The sequence below is a fragment of the Rhipicephalus microplus genome, unplaced genomic scaffold, assembly GCF_043290135.1.
Source record: "Rhipicephalus microplus isolate Deutch F79 unplaced genomic scaffold, USDA_Rmic scaffold_387, whole genome shotgun sequence".
Taxonomy (NCBI): Eukaryota; Metazoa; Arthropoda; class Arachnida; order Ixodida; family Ixodidae; genus Rhipicephalus; species Rhipicephalus microplus.
Genome location: NW_027464951.1, coordinates 60,001 through 72,500, shown reverse-complemented (window position 1 = coordinate 72,500; position 12,500 = coordinate 60,001). Strand labels below are relative to the sequence as shown.

The window sequence follows — 12,500 nt, the reverse complement described above, 5'->3', positions numbered from 1 at the left end:
CACACCAAGTCTCGCAGCTGGCTGCGTTCTTCATCGACCCGAGAACCGAGTGATCCACCGCTTAGAGTCGTGAAAAAGTGTTTGTTCAATTCCGTACAGTCAAAACCAAACGTTTCTGGCACTCGGCCAAACAGTGGCCAAGAAGGGCGCTTTTCAGCGCACGCTTGGACTCCAAAACTCTGCCGCGCCTTTTTCGGCTGCCGCAAATCGAGCAAACGGTGTGTTTCGGACGGCGTTTCGCTTCCGCTACTTGCGAGTGCTTTCGTGGTCCACCCCTCTATAAATACTCGGGAGGCGTCGAAGCCGGTTCTCCAAGCCGGACCCGTAGGTATCGTTGTGTGCTCGCTCTCATTGGCCCGCCTAACCAGAAAATGCCTGCGGTACACCCATTTGGATAAGAGTGCACGCAGATGCGGGCCTCGACGGCTACACATTTCCTCGGGCGGCCGCCTCCCGGCCTCCGTGGAGCGCGGGATGCACGGTCCCATCGACAAGCCTCTCCCGTTTTTACCGTGGCGTCGCGGTTCACCACGGCGGGCGGGTCGGTCTCCTCCGCATAAAAAGGGGGACCCCCGCTTTTTGTTCCACGAAATCGCACAAGCTTTTTTCGCATCCACGGTTTGCCACCGCACACCAAAATGCCGATCCGGCTGCCTACTTTAGCCAACAGGTGGAGCCAGGCGCGCCGTACTTGCGCGGCACTTCCCACGTCCACCGAAGTCGGTGCCAAGGACCACTTTCGGCGCCGGAGCCGCGTACGAGCCTACTCGAGGCGGAAGAACGAAGCCAGCAAGGGCCTGGCCGCAAGTGCGTTCAATTGTCGGGACGTCCAAGTCCCTCGTTCTTCCGTGCTTCCTCTTTCGGCAAGTCGTTGCGGCACCTTCCCAAAGCGCGCAGACCCGCTAATCGCGACGAGCGCGACGTGGCCGTGCCGCCTTTCCCTCGGCAGCAAGCAAAACGCCTGGCAACGTCGACGCTCCCCTAACCGCGATCTCGCACCGTGTTTCGTGTGGCGAATTCAAAAGCCGGCCGGCGCTGCTGCAACCATTACGGTCGGTACGCATACGCCGCGGAGGGCGGGACGGTCATCGGAGCGTGCGGTTCCTCCATCGAGTACTGCGCACCTCGGCCGTCGCATCGCCGTGCCATGACCGGCCGCGCGTCAACGCGAACCGGTGCCAGCGAGATCCCTCGCCTGCAAGAACCGACCGGCAGCCTCCGTCACCCGAGGACGCGGAGGCGCTTGCCGCGGACGGCGGGACGGTATGCACTGGTGCACAGCGGACCCGTCACATCGCCAGTTCCTTGACCGACCGCCGACGCTTGTGCCGTTCCTCTCGTACTTGGCAGTCGCCGCGCGATTGTCGGGTCTCGTTCTTGCACGCTCGAACGGTCGGGAGGGCACTCGGCTGGCGTTTCGGGAACGCGCAGCCTCGCCTTCTACCGACGTAACCACGACTCGCCGTTCGCGCTCCGCCGCTCCTGTTTACAGTACTAGGCGGTCCCGCAGCGGTCGGGTCGCGCATTTCGAGCGCTTCGAGCCACGGTGCAGTGGCGGGTCGAAAGCCGACCTATGAGTGCGTTGCGCCGTTTGTACCCGCGTCCGCCACCTGGCCGACCGTCCAAGGTCGCGGTGTTGGCGTCCGCTGGGCGCAACAATTTGTCACGGGGTGCCGCTCCACATTCAGGCAGCCCCGTGGGGAAAAGCCGACCCCGCGTCCAAACGGGGTCAGCGGCAGAAAGTGTCGGGCGCAGACGCAGCTGAGGCGCTCACCCTTCACAATCCGTTAATGATCCTTCCGCAGGTTCACCTACGGAAACCTTGTTACGACTTTTACTTCCTCTAAATGATCAAGTTTGGTCATCTTTCCAACAGACCGGCGCAACCGAAAGGCCGCGCCGGACATCGGTCCGAAGACCTCACTAAATCATTCAATCGGTAGTAGCGACGGGCGGTGTGTACAAAGGGCAGGGACGTAATCAACGCGAGCTTATGACTCGCGCTTACTGGGAATTCCTCGTTCAAGGGGAACAATTGCAAGCCCCTATCCCAATCACGAAAGAAGTTCCACGGGTTACCCAGTCTTTTCAGACAGGGATAAAGACACGCTGCTTCCTTCAGTGTAGCGCGCGTGCGGCCCCGGACATCTAAGGGCATCACAGACCTGTTATTGCTCTGTTTCGTGCGGCTAGGAGCCGCTTGTCCCTCTAAGAAGGTTGTAAGGTGCTGGGAACCCCGCACCTATTTAATAGGCTAGAGTCTCGTTCGTTATCGGAATTAACCAGACAAATCGCTCCACCAACTAAGAACGGCCATGCACCACCATCCACCGAATCAAGAAAGAGCTCTCAATCTGTCAATCCTCCCAGTGTCCGGGCCGGGTAAGTTTTCCCGTGTTGAGTCAAATTAAGCCGCAGGCTCCACTCCTGGTGGTGCCCTTCCGTCAATTCCTTTAAGTTTCAGCTTTGCAACCATACTTCCCCCGGAACCCAAATACTTTGGTTTCCCGGAAGCTGCCCGCCGAGTCATTTGAGTAACTCAGGCGGATCGCTGGTTGGCATCGTTTATGGTCAGAACTAGGGCGGTATCTGATCGCCTTCGAACCTCTGACTTTCGTTCTTGATCAATGAAAACATTCTTGGCAAATGCTTTCGCAGTAGTTCGTCTTGCGACGGTCCAAGAATTTCACCTCTAGCGCCGCAATACGAATGCCCCCGTCCGTCCCTCTTAATCATTACCTCGTATTCCAAAAACCAACAGAACAGAAACGAGGTCTTGTTCTATTATTCCATGCAAGTTTATTCAGGCGACTCGCCTGCGTTGAGCACTCTAATTTTTTCAAAGTAAAAGCACCGGCCATCTCGAGGCACACAATGAAGTGCACCAAGAAAGAACCGGCATGATGTTCAGTCCGAGCCGTCGCATCGGGTAGATGCACTACTCGTCTGGAACTGAGATCCAACTACGAGCTTTTTAACCGCAGCAGCTTTAGTATACGCTATTGGAGCTGGAATTACCGCGGCTGCTGGCACCAGACTTGCCCTCCAATTGATCCTCGTTAAAGGATTTAGAGTGTACTCATTTCAATTACGGGGCCTCAAAAGAGTCCCGTATTGTTATTTTTCGTCACTACCTCCCCGTGCCGGGAGTGGGTAATTTGCGCGCCTGCTGCCTTCCTTGGATGTGGTAGCCGTTTCTCAGGCTCCCTCTCCGGAATCGAACCCTGATTCTCCGTTACCCGTAACAACCATGGTAAGCAAGTAACCTACCATCGAAAGTTGATAAGGCAGACACTTGAAAGAAACGTCGCCGGCTCGTGGCCATGCGATCAGCACAAAGTTATCCAGAGTCACCACACAATACGGGCCGAAACCCGATCGATCTTGGTCTAATAAAAGCACCCGTTACCCAAAGGGCTCCAGGCTCACTGCATGTATTAGCTCTAGAATTGCCACAGTTATCCAAGTAGGAAGAAACGATCTAAGGAACCATAACTGATTTAATGAGCCATTCGCGGTTTCGCCTTATTTCGGCATGTACTTAGACATGCATGGCTTAATCTTTGAGACAAGCATATGATTACTGGCAGGATCAACCAGGTAATCGTTCGACTGCGCGTCCGTCCTCGCCCTCGGCGGGCCGGACGCAGTCTGTGTGCGGCGGAGGCCACCTTCAGGCGCCCCAACACGCTTATTTTGCACTCCGAGATGACGGCGTTCGAGCTCGCTACGGCACAACCTTCCCGAAAGACGAGTGGGAGCCGTGCGGCAAGAAGCACGTTCATGCTCGCTCTTTTTCGTTGCATCGACTCGGTCGCGCCGTGCGGGTTGCCCAAGCCCGCTGCACTGTCGGTGGACCGGCCGGAACTAGCAACGGAGCCGAGACTGCAAAGCCGCCAGACGACGGGTCACGCCCGCGTCTTCGGCGCTTTCGCATCTGAATCGCCCGAGGACGACACGGAACACACCTCGATATCGTGGTAAAACGGCACCGTCCGACAACCAGCCCCTAACGCATCAAGCGGATGAGGCTGCAGACGACTGCCGTGGATTCCCCTGGAGCAGACCCGAGGACACGCTTGACGAGGCCGAAGCCCGCCGCATATCAGACACCCGGTCGCTTTCGCGTACGCCGCTCACGAGAACCCCCACATAATAGCAGCGATAAGTACCCAGACCTCCTTGGGCCCTAATACGAGCGTACTCGAGAAAATTTCACCGCGGGTGTGCCCCGAAACGTGTGGCATGTTGAGCGTGCCACAAGTCTACGTCGCTCTCAAACCCGCCGAGGTCGTAGAATTTGCGACCCTACTCACGAAATTCCCACCGAGGATACGGCCGCAAACGTACCGCACCTTGGGTAGGCCACGAGTTTGTGCAACACTACGCTGACGGCACAGCACCGAGGTCGTGCGCGCACGCACGGGAAAATTCCGCCGCGGTTTCTGCCGAAAACGTGAGGCACCACGACTCTCCGCAAGTTCGCGTCGACTGCGAAAGACCGAAGTCGTGAACGACGTGTCCGCTACTCGCCGCCGACACGCTGGACACCAAACGTACAACGACTCGACGGCGTCGTAGAGGCCCACGACGCGGTTTTCCTTAACGACGTCTCGGCGTGGCACCGACAGGTTAGAACGGCCGACCAACGTTCCCTGTCCGCCGTTCGGCTCAGTCGAAGGGCTCGGCGACTTCGGCAACGCTGCGAAGCCGCACGGTGACGCACGCCATGTCCCCATTTTTTTTTTTCTTTCTGCGTCTGCCGGGGTGCCCCTATAATAGCAGCGATAAGCACCCAGACCGCCGTGGGTCGCTCGCCCCGGCTGACGTGGTTTTTCGTACTCCTGCGGCGGTCGCCGTCAAGCACGTCCAAATACGCTACTTTCGTGGGCGCATTCACGCTCTTTCGCTTCGCCGGAGTGCCAGCACTCACTCTGCCAAAAACGGCGAACATCCGAGCGGCGGTTCCCACTTTTGCGTCGGCGTCGCAAACCCCGCCCCGGCAGACGAGGTTTGCCGTACTCGTGCGACGGTGGCCGGCGGGCACGTCGAAAGACGCCGATATCGTGCGCGAATTGGCGCACCTTGGCTTCACCGGAGTGCCGCCACTGACTCCTCCAAAAACGGCGAAGATCCGAGCGGCGCTTCCCACTTTCGCATCGGCGTCCCGAACTCCGCCCCGGCTGACGCGGTTTACCGTACTCGTGCGACGGTCGCCGGCGAGCACGTGGAAAGACGCCGATATCGTGCCCGAATCGGCTCCGTTCGGCTTCGCCGGAGTGCCAGCACTGGCTCGGCGAAAGACGACGAACATCCGAGCGACGGTTCTCACTATTGCGTACGCGTCGCAAACCCCGCCCCGGCAGACGCACTTTGCCGTACTCGTGCGACGGTCGCCGGCGAGCACGTAGAAAGACGCCGATATCGTGCCGGAATCGGCCCCGTTTGGCTTCGCCGGAGTGCCAGCACTCACTCGGCCACAAACGGCGAACATCCGAGCGGCGGTTCCCACTTAGCCGTCGGCGTCCCGAACTCCGCCCCGGCAGACGCGGTTGCCGAGCTCGTGCGACTAGCGACCGCGAAGCCGTCTCGCGACGCCGCTTTCGTGCGCGGCTCCCACTGCGACCTGGGTCACCCGAGGTCGACGAGCAAAAAAGAATGTCGAAAAAAATTTTTTTTTTTTTTTGCGTCTGCCGGGGTGCCCCTATAATAGCAGCGATAAGCACCCAGACCGCCATGGGTCGCTCGCCCCGGCTGACGTGGTTTTTCGTTTTCCTGCGGTGGTCGTCGTCAAGCACGTCCAAACACGCCACTTTCGTGGGCGCATTCGCGCTCTTTCGCTTCGCCGGAGTGCCAGCACTCACTCTGCCAAAAACGGCGAACATCCGAGCGGCGGTTCCCACTTTTGCGTCGGCGTCGCAAACCCCGCCCCGGCAGACGAGGTTTGCCGTACTCGTGCGACGGTGGCCGGCGGGCACGTCGAAAGACGCCGATATCGTGCGCGAATTGGCGCACCTTGGCTTCACCGGAGTGCCGCCACTGACTCCTCCAAAAACGGCGAAGATCCGAGCGGCGCTTCCCACTTTCGCATCGGCGTCCCGAACTCCGCCCCGGCTGACGCGGTTTACCGTACTCGTGCGACGGTCGCCGGCGAGCACGTGGAAAGACGCCGATATCGTGCCCGAATCGGCTCCGTTCGGCTTCGCCGGATTGCCAGCACTGGCTCGGCGAAAGACGACGAACATCCGAGCGACGGTTCTCACTATTGCGTACGCGTCGCAAACCCCGCCCCGGCAGACGCACTTTGCCGTACTCGTGCGACGGTCGCCGGCGAGCACGTAGAAAGACGCCGATATCGTGCCGGAATCGGCCCCGTTTGGCTTCGCCGGAGTGCCAGCACTCACTCGGCCACAAACGGCGAACATCCGAGCGGCGGTTCCCACTTAGCCGTCGGCGTCCCGAACTCCGCCCCGGCAGACGCGGTTGCCGAGCTCGTGCGACTAGCGACCGCGAAGCCGTCTCGCGACGCCGCTTTCGTGCGCGGCTCCCACTGCGACCTGGGTCACCCGAGGTCGACGAGCAAAAAAGAATGTCGAAAAAAATTTTTTTTTTTTTTTTGCGTCTGCCGGGGTGCCCCTATAATAGCAGCGATAAGCACCCAGACCGCCATGGGTCGCTCGCCCCGGCTGACGTGGTTTTTCGTTTTCCTGCGGTGGTCGTCGTCAAGCACGTCCAAACACGCCACTTTCGTGGGCGCATTCGCGCTCTTTCGCTTCGCCGGAGTGCCAGCACTCACTCTGCCAAAAACGGCGAACATCCTAGTGGCGGTTCCCACTTTTGCGTCGGCGTCGCCAACCCCGCCCCGGCATACGCGGTTTGCCGTACTCGTGCGGCGGTGGCCGGCGGGCACGTCGAAAGACACCGATATCGTGCGCGAGTCGATGCTTCTTGGTCTCGCAGGAGGGCCGCCACTCACTCCTGCAAAAACGGCGAAGATCCGAGCGGCGCTTCCCACTTTTTCGTCGGCGTCGCAAACCTCGCCCCGGCTGACGCGCTTTGCCGTACTCGTGCGACGGTCGCCGGCGAGCACGTCGAAATACGCCGATATCGTGCCCGAATCGGCCCCGTTTCGCTTCGCCGGAGTGCCAGCACTCGCTCGGCCAAAGACGACGAACATCCGAGCGACGGTTCCCACTATTGCGTACGCGTCGCGAACCCCGCCCCGGCAGACGCGGTTTGCCGTACTCGTGCGGCGGTGGCCGGCGGGCACGTCGAAAGACGCCGATATCGTGCACGAATTGGCGCTCCTTGGCTTCACCGGAGTGCCAGCACTCACTCGGCCAAAAACGGCGAACATCCGAGCAGCGGTACCCACTTAGCCGTCGGCATCCCGAACTCCGCGCCGGCTGACGCGGTTGCCGAGCTCGTGCGACTAGCGACCGCGAACGCGTCTCGCGACGCCGCTTTCGTGCGCGGCTCCCATTGCGACCTGGGTTACCCGAGCTCGACCAGCAAAAAAGAAGGTCGAAAATTTTTTTTTTTTTTTCTGCGTCTGCCGGGGTGCCCCTATAATAGCAGCGATAAGCACCCAGACCGCCGTGTGTCGCTCGCCCCGGCTGACGTGGTTTTTCGTACTCCTGCAGCGGTCGCCGTCACGCACGTCCAAATACGCCACTTTCGTGGGCGCATTCGCGCTCTTTCGCGTCGCCGGAGTGCCAGCACTCACTCTGCCAAAAACGGCCAACATCCGAGCGGCGGTTCCCACTTTTGCGTCGGCGTCGTAAACCCCGCCCCGGCAGACGCGGTTTGCCCTACTCGTGCGACGGTCGCCGGCGAGCGCGTCGAAAGACGCCGATATCGTGCGCTAATTGGCGCTCCTTGGCTTCTCCGGAGTGCCGCCACTCACTCCTCCAAAAACGGCGAAGATCCGAGCGGCGTTCTCCACTTTCGCATCGGCGTCCCGAACTCCGCCCGGGCTGACGCGGTTTACCGTACTCGTGCGACGGTCGCCGGCGGGCACGTCGAAAGACGCCGATATCGTGCCGTAATCGGCCCCGTTTGGCTTCGCCCGTGTGCCAGCACTCACTCGGCCAAAAACGGCGAACATCCGAGCAGCGTTTCCCACTTTCGCATCGGCGTCCCGAAGCCCGCCCCGGCAGACGCGGTTTGCCCTACTCGAGCGACGGTCGCCGGCGATCACGTCGAAAGGCGCCGAATTCGTGCACGAATCGATGCTTCTTGGTCTCGCAGGAGGGCCGCCACTCACTCCTGCAAAAACGGCGAAGATCCGAGTTGCGCTTCCCACTTTTTCGTCGGCGTCCCGAACTACGCCCCGGCTGACGCGGTTTACCGTACTCGTGCGACGGTCGCCGGCGGGCACTTCAAAATACGCCGATTTCGTGGGCGCATTCACGCTGTTTCGCTTCCCCGGAGTGCCAACACTCACTCTGCCGAAAGCGGCGATCATCCGAGCGGCGGTTCCCACTTTTGCGTCGGCTTCGCAAACGGCGCCCCGGCAGACGCGCTCGTGCGACGTACTCGTGCGACGGTCGCCGGCGAGCACGTCGAAAGACGCCGATATCGTGCTCGAATCGACCCCGTTTCGCTTCGCCGGAGTGCTGCCAGTCACGGCGCAGAAAACGGCGAACAAGTGTTTTTTTTTTTTTTTTCCTAGAATTTGTGTTATAGAAGGCACATTTGATATCGGACGATAATTTTCAACTTTATCACGCGCACCGATTTTCGTGTAGAGGTTTGCAAGTTTATGGGAATTTCTCCACTTGGAATAATGCGATTTAGTAGTACTACGAGAACTTCATGGATGTACTCAAGGGTACGGGGCAAGTCAGTTACGTCAACACCTGCAGATTTTTTACACTTCAAACTGAAAATTGTTGGTTGTGAGTCCTCGTGTGATATTAAAGGCCGATTCGCTAACACATAGAACAAAGAAAGAAAGGAAGAAAAAACGCCCGCGCTCGCTCAAGAAACCTGGGTTCGCAACAAGTGGCAACAACAAGCAACCGAGCGAGTGCGCCAAAACCCGTGGCGGCCGAACAAACGCGAAGTCCCAACCGCGTCAGCCGGGGCGGCACGGGACAGGAAAAATCACTTCAGCCGGGGCGGCGGGGCACCGAATAAACCTCGTCACCTCGTCGCAGGATAAAAGAGGAAACAAAAAGTCTAAACAGCGTCTGCTGGAGCGAATGCGTAATAAAACAACAACAACAACAAAAAAAAAAAACACCCGCGCTCAAGAAGTCTGCAATCACCACAAAAGGCGACTGTGACCGAGCAGCGTCAGCCGGGGCCGTGCGGAAACGGAAAAACCGCGACTACCGGGGCGTCGAGGCACCGAAAAATCCACTTCAGCCGCGGCGAAAAAAAAAAACAAAAAGAAAGACGGAGGGGGGGGGGGGAACCACGTCTGCCGGGGCGAAGGAAAAAAAAAAACGCGTCTGCCGGGGCGAGCCCGGGTGCGGCACCACCGGGAAAACTGTGGCAAACAGACATGGCGATCGAGTGAGTGGGCCGCCAGCCAGGCTCAGCCAAAAAGTGCAAAGTCCGAACTGCGTCAGCCGGGGCGGCAAAAACCACGTCAGCCGGGGCGGCGCAAAAAACCGCGTCTGCCGGGGCGGCACGAAACCGCGTCAGCCGGGGCGGCGCGAAAACTGCGTCAGCCGGGGCGAAAGAAAAAAAAAAAAAAAACGCGTCTGCCGGGGCGAGCCCGGGTGCGGCACCACCGGGAAAACTGTGGCAAACAGACATGGCGATCGAGTGAGTGGGCCGCCAGCCAGGCACAGCCGAAAAGTGCAAAGTCCGAACCGTGTCAGCCGGGGCGGCAAAAAACCGCGTCAGCCGGGGCGGCGCAAAAAACCGCGTCTGCCGGGGCGGCACGAAACCGCGTCAGCCGGGGCGGCGCGAAAACTGCGTCAGCCGGGGCGAGCCCGGGTGCGGCACCACCGGGAAAACTGTGGCAAACAGACATGGCGATCGAGTGAGTGGGCCGCCAGCCAGGCTCAGCCAAAAAGTGCCAAGTCCGAACTGCGTCAGCCGGGGCGGCAAAAAACCGCGTCAGCCGGGGCGGCGCAAAAAACCGCGTCTGCCGGGGCGGCGCGAAAACCGCGTCTGCCGGGGCGGCGCGAAAACTGCGTCAGCCGGGGCGAAAGAAAAAAAAAAACGCGTCTGCCGGGGCGAGCCCGGGTGCGGCACCACCGGGAAAACTGTGGCAAACAGACATGGCGATCGAGTGAGTGGGCCGCCAGCAAGGCTCAGCCAAAAAGTGCTAAGTCCGAACTGCGTCAGCTGGGGCGGCAAAAAACCGCGTCTGCCGGGGCGGCACGAAACCGCGTCAGCCGGGGCGGCGCGAAAACCGCGTCTGCCGGGGCGGCACGAAACCGCGTCAGCCGGGGCGGCGCGAAAACTGCGTCAGCCGGGGCGAGCCCGGGTGCGGCACCACCGGGAAAACTGTGGCAAACAGACATGGCGATCGAGTGAGTGGGCCGCCAGCCAGGCACAGCCGAAAAGTGCTAAGTCCGAACTGCGTCAGCCGGGGCGGCAAAAACCGCGTCAGCCGGGGCGGCGCGAAAACCGCGTCTGCCGGGGCGGCACGAAACCGCGTCAGCCGGGGCGGCGCGAAAACTGCGTCAGCCGGGGCGAGCCCGGGTGCGGCACCACCGGGAAAACTGTGGCTAACAGACATGGCGATCGAGTGAGTGGGCCACCAGCCAGGCTCAGCCAAAAAGTGCTAAGTCCGAACTGCGTCAGCCGGGGCGGCAAAAACCGCGTCAGCCGGGGCGGCGCAAAAAACCGCGTCTGCCGGGGCGGCACGAAACCGCGTCAGCCGGGGCGGCGCGAAAACTGCGTCAGCCGGGGCGAAAGAAAAAAAAAAAAAAACGCGTCTGCCGGGGCGAGCCCGGGTGCGGCACCACCGGGAAAACTGTGGCAAACAGACATGGCGATCGAGTGAGTGGGCCGCCAGCCAGGCACAGCCGAAAAGTGCAAAGTCCGAACCGTGTCAGCCGGGGCGGCAAAAAACCGCGTCAGCCGGGGCGGCGCAAAAAACCGCGTCTGCCGGGGCGGCACGAAACCGCGTCAGCCGGGGCGGCGCGAAAACTGCGTCAGCCGGGGCGAGCCCGGGTGCGGCACCACCGGGAAAACTGTGGCAAACAGACATGGCGATCGAGTGAGTGGGCCGCCAGCCAGGCTCAGCCAAAAAGTGCCAAGTCCGAACTGCGTCAGCCGGGGCGGCAAAAAACCGCGTCAGCCGGGGCGGCGCAAAAAACCGCGTCTGCCGGGGCGGCGCGAAAACCGCGTCTGCCGGGGCGGCGCGAAAACTGCGTCAGCCGGGGCGAAAGAAAAAAAAAAACGCGTCTGCCGGGGCGAGCCCGGGTGCGGCACCACCGGGAAAACTGTGGCAAACAGACATGGCGATCGAGTGAGTGGGCCGCCAGCAAGGCTCAGCCAAAAAGTGCTAAGTCCGAACTGCGTCAGCTGGGGCGGCAAAAAACCGCGTCTGCCGGGGCGGCACGAAACCGCGTCAGCCGGGGCGGCGCGAAAACCGCGTCTGCCGGGGCGGCACGAAACCGCGTCAGCCGGGGCGAGCCCGGGTGCGGCACCACCGGGAAAACTGTGGCTAACAGACATGGCGATCGAGTGAGTGGGCCACCAGCCAGGCTCAGCCAAAAAGTGCTAAGTCCGAACTGCGTCAGCCGGGGCGGCAAAAACCGCGTCAGCCGGGGCGGCGCAAAAAACCGCGTCTGCCGGGGCGGCACGAAACCGCGTCAGCCGGGGCGGCGCGAAAACTGCGTCAGCCGGGGCGAAAGAAAAAAAAAAAAACGCGTCTGCCGGGGCGAGCCCGGGTGCGGCACCACCGGGAAAACTGTGGCAAACAGACATGGCGATCGAGTGAGTGGGCCGCCAGCCAGGCACAGCCGAAAAGTGCCAAGTCCGAACTGCGTCAGCCGGGGCGGCAAAAAACCGCGTCAGCCGGGGCGGCGCAAAAAACCGCGTCTGCCGGGGCGGCACGAAACCGCGTCAGCCGGGGCGGCGCGAAAACTGCGTCAGCCGGGGCGAGCCCGGGTGCGGCACCACCGGGAAAACTGTGGCAAACAGACATGGCGATCGAGTGAGTGGGCCGCCAGCCAGGCTCAGCCAAAAAGTGCCAAGTCCGAACTGCGTCAGCCGGGGCGGCGCAAAAAACCGCGTCTGCCGGGGCGGCGCGAAAACCGCGTCTGCCGGGGCGGCGCGAAAACTGCGTCAGCCGGGGCGAAAGAAAAAAAAAACGCGTCTGCCGGGGCGAGCCCGGGTGCGGCACCACCGGGAAAACTGTGGCAAACAGACATGGCGATCGAGTGAGTGGGCCGCCAGCAAGGCTCAGCCAAAAAGTGCCAAGTCCGAACTGCGTCAGCCGGGGCGGCAAAAAACCGCGTCTGCCGGGGCGGCACGAAACCGCGTCAGCCGGGGCGAGCCCGGGTGCGGCACCACCGGGAAAACTGTGG

At 61.1% G+C, this 12,500-nt stretch overlaps 2 non-coding genes across 2 annotated transcripts in view; both read right to left on the bottom strand.

The window, feature by feature from the left end:
* The window catches only part of LOC142794212 (5.8S ribosomal RNA), a 153-nt gene extending 84 nt beyond the window's left edge, over nt 1-69 (bottom strand). Inside the window, exon 1 of the ribosomal RNA XR_012892160.1 lies at nt 1-69. This exon is cut by the window's left edge and continues 84 nt beyond it. This is a non-coding gene — a ribosomal RNA (5.8S ribosomal RNA).
* A 1,719-nt stretch (nt 70-1,788) lies between these two features.
* LOC142794203 (small subunit ribosomal RNA) lies at nt 1,789-3,603 on the bottom strand. Its single transcript, XR_012892152.1, has one exon. It is a non-coding gene; the product is annotated as a small subunit ribosomal RNA (ribosomal RNA).
* Nucleotides 3,604-12,500: the final 8,897 nt, after the last annotated feature.